Source organism: Habropoda laboriosa, unplaced genomic scaffold, assembly GCF_001263275.1.
Source record: "Habropoda laboriosa isolate 0110345459 unplaced genomic scaffold, ASM126327v1 scaffold309, whole genome shotgun sequence".
Taxonomy (NCBI): domain Eukaryota; kingdom Metazoa; phylum Arthropoda; class Insecta; order Hymenoptera; family Apidae; genus Habropoda; species Habropoda laboriosa.
Genome location: NW_017100481.1, coordinates 128,267 through 136,076, shown reverse-complemented (window position 1 = coordinate 136,076; position 7,810 = coordinate 128,267).

Here is a 7,810-nt window from a genome sequence, read left to right as displayed (position 1 = left end):
ATTTTATTTCAAAGTATTCTCTAATCAGCGACGATGTTCAAAATTCATTAACTGTCAGTGTTCGTTCAACTTTTACAATTATAAACATTTGAAGCACTCCGGTCACCGATGACCACCGTGGCGCTACAGGAGAAACAATTTGCGGTCACATATGACCACCGTGGCTGTCAACGTGTTAACCGCGGAGTCAGTGTCTCTGAATTTAAAACACGTTCAGAATTAATTGTTAACATATTTTCGCCGGAAGCGAAAAATATGTGAATGAAAATCCAAGGAAATTCTACAGCGATGACATAATGATCTTACCATTAAAAAAAAAAAATAGGAAAATGTGGAATTAGAAAGCACTTACGTTTTTTCCCTACCGAATTTAAAGTTTGTAGAAAATATTGATGTAACTTATAAAATTCGACCTAATATTAACCCTTTGCACGCGAAATTCTCAGACATACCAGGAATAAAGGACATAAGAAAAAGTATTATCTTCCGAATCTCACTTGTAATTTTCTCTTTCAAATAAATAATTTATCACGTATGCGTAACAAGCAGAAAAAAGTCCGAGTTGTTGCAAGATTTCCTCGAGATAAAGTCCAAGTGCAACAACTGAACTCTGCAAGCAGACAAAGTTTCTCGAATAACTGAATGACGCACAGTGGATTATTAGTATGAAAAAAGTGGTCATAAGTCAAAATGATAAACTTGGCTAAGAAAAAAAGAACAAAGACTTAAGTCGATAACTATTACACCACACTATAACTATTACTGTTATCGTTTCAAACGTCTTTTTCTTTCTCTTATATCATCTCTGAATACGTCTAACCACGATAAACCTAATGAAACGGTTTAAGCGAACCACAGTTCAACACTAAATACTCCTACGTAGACGTATCGCTCGTCTATACACCTAAGTGTTCATACTAACGAGAAACAATTCTCTCGTGCTCGAAAGAAACTTTCGACCCGTGCATTTCCTCCGTGTATCACAATTCTCTCACGCTGCATTTACGAAACACTCAAATCGAACGGTCGCGACAATCGAAATCTTGAAAAATTTCTTCGTCGAAATTCACAGTGATAAATATCTCGCGAATTAAGCAATTTGTCATGTTGTTCTTACCCTCCTGCCTTTTCAACTTTTTCGAGAGAGATTTCTTAGGGAAAATGAAACGGAGGACGAGGATGATCGACGTTCGCGGAGATCTCTCCTTCTCGAGGGATCTGGTCACGACTCTGGCACAATCGCTAATTTAGTCGAAAGACGGGGGTATAAACAGTCGTCGTTAGTATCGAAAGGGTTAAACCGGAGAGAGAAATTTCTTAGGGAAAATGAAACAGAGGACGAGGGTGATCGACGTTCGCGGAGATCTCTCCTCGAGTGATCTGGTCGCGACCCTGGCACAATCGCGAATTCACGCTAATTTAGTCGAAAAACGGGGGTATAAACAGTCATCGTTAGTATCGAAAGGGTTAACCCTTTGGAGAGAGATTTCTTAGGGAAAATGAAACAGAGGACGAAGATGATCTACGTTCGCTGAGATCTCACCTCCTCGAGTGATCTGGTCGCGACCCTGGCACAATCGCTAATTTAGTCAAAAAACGGGGGTATAAACAGTCGTCGTTAGTATCGAAAGGGTTAACCCTTTGGAGAGAGATTTCTTAGGGAAAATGAAACAGAGGACGAGGATGATCGACGTTCGCGGAGATCTCTCCTTCTTGAGTGATCTGGTCGCGACCCTGGCACAGTCGCGAATTCACGCTAATTTAGTCGAAAAACGGGGGTATAAACAGTCGCTGTTAGTATCGAAAGGGTTAACCCTTTGGAGAGAGATTTCTTAGGGAAAATGAAACAGAGAACGAAGATGATCTACGTTCTCTGAGATCTCACCTCCTCGAGTAATCTGGTCGTGAACCTGGCATAATCGCTAATTTAGTCAAAAAACGGGGGTATAAACAGTCGCCGTTAGTATCGAAAGGGTTAACCCTTTCGAGAGTGATTTCTTAGGGAAAATGAAACAGAGGACGAAGATAATCGACATTCGCGCTCGAATCTCTCCTTCTCGAGTGATCTGGTCTCGACCCTGGCACACTCGCGAATTCGCGCTAATTTAGTCGAAAATCGTGGGCAATAAACGCGAGAAGGAGAAACGAAAAAGGAGTGCATCTCGGATGAGAAAATTGTTGGACGAATATACGAACGAGAGAGATGATGGACGAGCGAGGATCGACGAGAAAGGGGAGAGAAAGGGGGTGCGATATAAGTAAGAAAATGGGAATGTTAACATCGAATGTGGTGTGTTAGGGAATAAGAAAGAAAGATGGCAATAAGGGGAAAAAGCCAACGACACGAAATGTTTAGTGAAAATGAGATTAACCATGAAAAAAAGAGAGAGAGTCGAGAAGCTTGATAATTAACGAGAGGAAAACATGGGGGAAGCTGTTGAAGACACGGAGGTTATTAAATCGTGATACTGAACAAGATATCTTGTGATATGGAATTTAGATGTATTGGGGTTCATCTTGATGAACATAGATAAGTATATATATATATGTGAATTGCGTATATATATATATTATAATACGCTGTAACGCTAAAACTATAAGAGAGAAATAAGAAACGAAGGATAAAAACGTGAGGATTCTATAAAAGAAGCGTAGCGAGCTAAGGAAAAATGCGTTACAAGGAGTGAGAAAAAATATTGACCGCAAATAGGTTCTCGTGAAACGTTTGCACGATTAACACACGTGTATACATTTGTACAGCATCATATCTTTTCACGATTACTTTCATTTTTTCCTCTTCTCGTAATTTCCTTTGCGATTACGATCGTACGCGAAAATATCTTCTAACGTTTTACCGTTTCTTTTCTCGTTTCCTCTCCTCTTTTTCTCTCGGTATGCGTATAAAACAGTACACCGGCCAAAAATTTCGAATCACCTGGCAATTTACATCAATACTGAATCAGCTACTAATTCTTCATCGATTCGAAATTGATGTTACGGAGATCTCAATATCAGTTTACCTCGTTTCAATTGATTCGTTCAAAAATTATCATAAATGCTAACTTTTCTTTTAAGAATCTTGGTGCAACTTGCGATGCATAGTGATTCCAAACATTTGGCCGGTAGTGTAAAATACTGCACCGCGTGAATCGCGGAAAAATCGCTTTCGATCAATTTCGCGAGAAAGAACATCCTTCGTTTTCCTATATATTTTTCCTTCTTTTATCCTCTCCTCTCTCCGTAACGTATATAGAAGAACATGCAAAAAGAGGGGGCGGCTCATCCGTCGACGGCTGGGTCGCGAAATAGAAACAAAGAAAAAAAAAAAAAAAAAAAAAAAAAAAAAAAAAAAGAAAAAACGAAAAAAAAAATAAAACAACGTGGAAGAAACACACACACACGCGAACATCGTCCACGATCGATCTTTTTTTCGTGGCCGCGGCGGATTTAGTTTCACCTGGATTTTTCCAGCCGGTTGTACACGAGGCTTGCAACCTCTGTGTGCCCGCGACGCGCGCCTCCCGTGATCCATGATCGATCGTTAAATACTACTGCCAATACACCCTCCTACATAAGTTCGAGCTCTCGTTTTTTCTCGTAGATACACAGAAGCGATCGCATGTATTATTTACGAACCTAGTCTCTTCGAAATTTTTCAATAACGTCGTCGTCGTCGACGTGATCGCGTTCACACGAGAAATATTGTAATAACAGCGTTGAACGTGCATTAGAACGTGTGTATGTCGTTATTGTTAGAGATACAGTAGACTGCCGTACAATATGATTAACCCTTTCGTCGTTGTTGGCACCCTCTTGGCCGAGCTTCTCAGCTTGATTCTCTGCCCTTGGCGCAGTTACATTTCGAAATTTCTAGGAATTGACGATTTTACGAATTTCTCGTTTCGACACATTTTCGTGGCAACACATTTTCAGGCTGAGATCGAGCGTACTTACTGGGTGCAACGCGTGTCACGTATGCAAATCTACCGCGGCGAAAGGGTTGATAAGTTACGTTGGAGGAAATCGTGCTGTGCGAGAATTTCTCTAGTGGAACCGCGAATAATGTAGAGTGTTAGGTGTGGAAATGAATTTTCTACGATTGGATTCGCATAATTCGTTCAAAACCACCGGAGTTTCTGTCGCGGTGGTACTTGCAAGTTGCCTGAGAAACGGCAAAAGTGCATCGATAGTAGTGGAAATTATTTCCACGATTAATCGGTTTTCATTTTCTTTTTCGGAAAGTCGGAAGAGTCGGGAAAAATTCATTTCTACGTCTAATAACATTGTTTGGAGTAATTATTGCCGTGTCAATTTTTATTTCCTGTGTTTCGTCGAAATAGGACAGTTTTTTTTATACGTAAGCGACATTTACACGCGTTTTACGAAGAATCTCGTTACATACGAGAAACAATACGGAAGTCTGCTGTAGCAACGTTCCTCCGTCGTCGACTCGTATCGAAGGAGCAGCGAGAAAAGCTTGAAAAAAAAAAAGGAAAAAAGAGAAAAACTAAACGGGGTGTAAACAAGAAGCGAGAGAAACAAACAGGTAGAAACTGTACCGCGCGCAGCTGATGAAACGTTTACCACTTGTTTTCTTCTTTTTCCTTTTTTTTTTTTTCGACACACTCCGTTTTAACCCCTTAACCTATGATTTCTTTTCTGACTGTGCATACAAGCGTCAGCCATTTAACGTTTTAGTACTGTATCAAGCAACAGAAGCTAATCTGTTACAGGTTGATTACATTTAGGAATCCTCAATTTTACAAATTAAAACGAAAGTTCGGATTACAATGAATTTTTCTTACTGATATACCTATTTTTGTCACATCTTCACCAGAATCCCTGCCACGAGTCTGACACGTTGTTGTAGGCTAAAGGGTTAATTGTACCAACGGATACTATAAGATCGCTCGAGTGTTTCTTTTTTTTTTTTTTTTTTGTTACGTTCGACTTAATTTAATCGAGACCCACTCACTGCTTTACTGTGATTATAAAACGTTGTTCACGTTCTCGTTGTCGGTGCAAACTTCGGCTCAAACACACATCGTGTGTAAATAAACAATTGTCGACTGATCTCGAAGAAGATTGCGCAGAAAATTGATCATTCAGGATCGTTCTTTTCTTTACCTTTTTTCGTGTTCGTCGAAAAGAAAGAAAGAAAGAGATAATTATTAACCTACGGATAGAATGTATGCGATAAGCGATTAGCTCTCTTTTTAATCTATCTCTGTGTTCATTTTTTTTCTTCTTTCTCCTCTTCTTCTCTGGTCTCCTCCTTTTCTTCTTCTTCTTCTTCTTCGTTTTCTTAATTTAATTGCTTTCTACTACACTCGTGCAACGCGTTCCCAACGAGGTTCACACGCGCGATAGCTTTTAGGCGTATATAATGTACACGAGAGCAGGATATAAAGCGCAGACGGTTCCAAGGTCGTGGCTTTAATTCAAGGCGAACGAGGGTGTGTTCCGATTGTCTGGAAGACGGTGCTCGAAGATTCCTCTTCTGGCGGAAGAAAGAACGAGGAAAGAAGACGAATACTCTCTTATCTCGTATATTTCCTTTGGACGTTCTCCCGTTGAATTTTTTCTTTCAGAGAGAGAGAGAGAGAAAAGAACCTAAAAGTCTGGAATGGTGTAAAGATTCCACGAAGAAGTCGCCAAGCGCATCGTTCACTCGTCGAACGAAACTTTCTCAGCTTGTAAGATTCGTCGAACTAAGTGTACTCTCGTTTTCGAGAAAAATAGCGAGTACTCAGAACGTGTAACGTTCGCAATTAACGCTGAAAACAGACTTCAAATTCGGTAATACAAAGCATTCAGAATTTCACAATTCCAAAAAAAGAAGAAAAAGAAAGTTCGTCGGGTTTGCATGCTTGAATCTGAATTTAAAGTCCATTCAGCGTTAATTATCGAATACGTCGTTAAAAGATCGAACTCTAGGAGCCGAGGAAGTTTCGTTGAACGTACGAACCGCTTAAGAAAATCTCTCTTCGAGTTACGAAAAAAAGAAAGACACACTCCGTCGGTAAAAACGACACGGATGAGATCCGTGCACAGCTGAAATTTGTTTGATCAATAACTAAATGGATGTTAAAGGGAGCACAATCTAGACACGATAATTCACCCCTGCGATCGAGAGACTGGTTTAGATATCGATATATCGTATTTATAGGCTTAGGCGCGAGCCACTCGGACGGTGAATATTTTCTAAACGGGAACCCCCGGGACGACGAGATCAAAGCTGCCCATTAAAAATAAACGACGTCGCGGATTTCCACGATATTCACCTGGCGGAAATGCACATTAAAGCTTAACAAAACCAGCAGCTGCCCCGCCCAACCACCCTTTCGAGCCTCCTGTCGATGATCGCGCGTACATATATATATGTGCATACATATATGTGTCGCGTGTCGCTCTCGTGAGTGTATATTTCTGCGGCTTGTACGAAAATGTAGGACGCGTGGGCGTTCCGACGACGCTCGACAAAGGACCACCGGGGAAAAACGGGGTTCGATCGATCTGAAGAAGGAAGGAGCGGGGAAAACGGGGAATTTTTGCACTTTTCGACGGGTTTTTCCGCCATGTGTGTCTCTCTGCCTCTGTGTGTATGTGTGCGTGCGTGCGTGCGTGCGTGTACGTGAGTGTGTGTTTCCGTCGTCGCGGACGAATGGCTTGCGCGCGTACCGAAGCAAGTCGAAGTCGAGCTAAAAGGACAGACCACGCGTTCACCGAAGTTGTTCTGCGTTAGGAACGATGACTGATATACTTGGGTGATTGGCGAAACGAAGCGGAGTATAGATCAGGGGGACAAAATAGGAGAATTTCGAAGAAAAAGGGGGTAATATCGAAGCTCTCTCGATCGAGGTACACGTGTGTGTGCGTCGCGTGGTTGCTCGGTATTTACGAATGCGACTTTCTTCGTCGGTAGAAAAAAGAAGAAAAACAGAGCGAGAATTTTTTTGCGATGCTCGAAGGAAAAAACTGTTGAACAAAAAATCCGACGAATTTTGTTCGATCGATCTGCGATCGATCTATGCATCCGTTGGAAAAGTAGCCTCGAAGGAGAGAGAAAAGAAAGCGTTGCCACGACTCTGTGGTATATAGAGCTGTGTGTCGTCGTGTTAACACCGTGTTTAAACGCCTTTATTATGCGCGTGCGTCACGACGCGTATGTAATACGCGTATTATGGTGCGCGCCCTCGATACACAGTGGATAATGTTGCACGGATAGAGGCGCGCGTGCCCACACACACACACACACACATGTACACGCGTATACAGAATGTATAATAGACGCGGCAAGTGTCTTGCATCACGGTATATTTTAATACGCATATTGGATATGATCGAAGAAAGTCGTTCGCGATCGAGAAAACGCGGTCGAAGCTGACGAGGAGAGGCGATCGTTTTGTTCGAATCGGCGCGGCGCAGCGCGTCTCGATACCGCGTGAAAAACAGTGTTCTGTCTGAGATAGACGCCCGTTGGTATCCGCTAATTTGTTTGTAAACGCCGAAAAGTGATCGTCGATACCATCTCTCTGGTCTATCTGAGTTAGAAGAAAAAGAAACAACGAGTATTTCGTAGATCGTTATTTATGAACCGTCAGATAGACAAAGAAGAAGTGGAGAAGTGATGAAGGAACAGAGAATAAAGAAACGTTCAGTTATATTGAGCTTATCGAAACGTAAAACGCTATTATGTATAAAAACGTTTCCATTCCCAATTTTTCAACAAACGAGACTGTGAAAACGTCAACGAAAACAATAAGTTAGTAAGATGATCGGGGAGAAAAAGGGAAAAGAGAGAGGAACA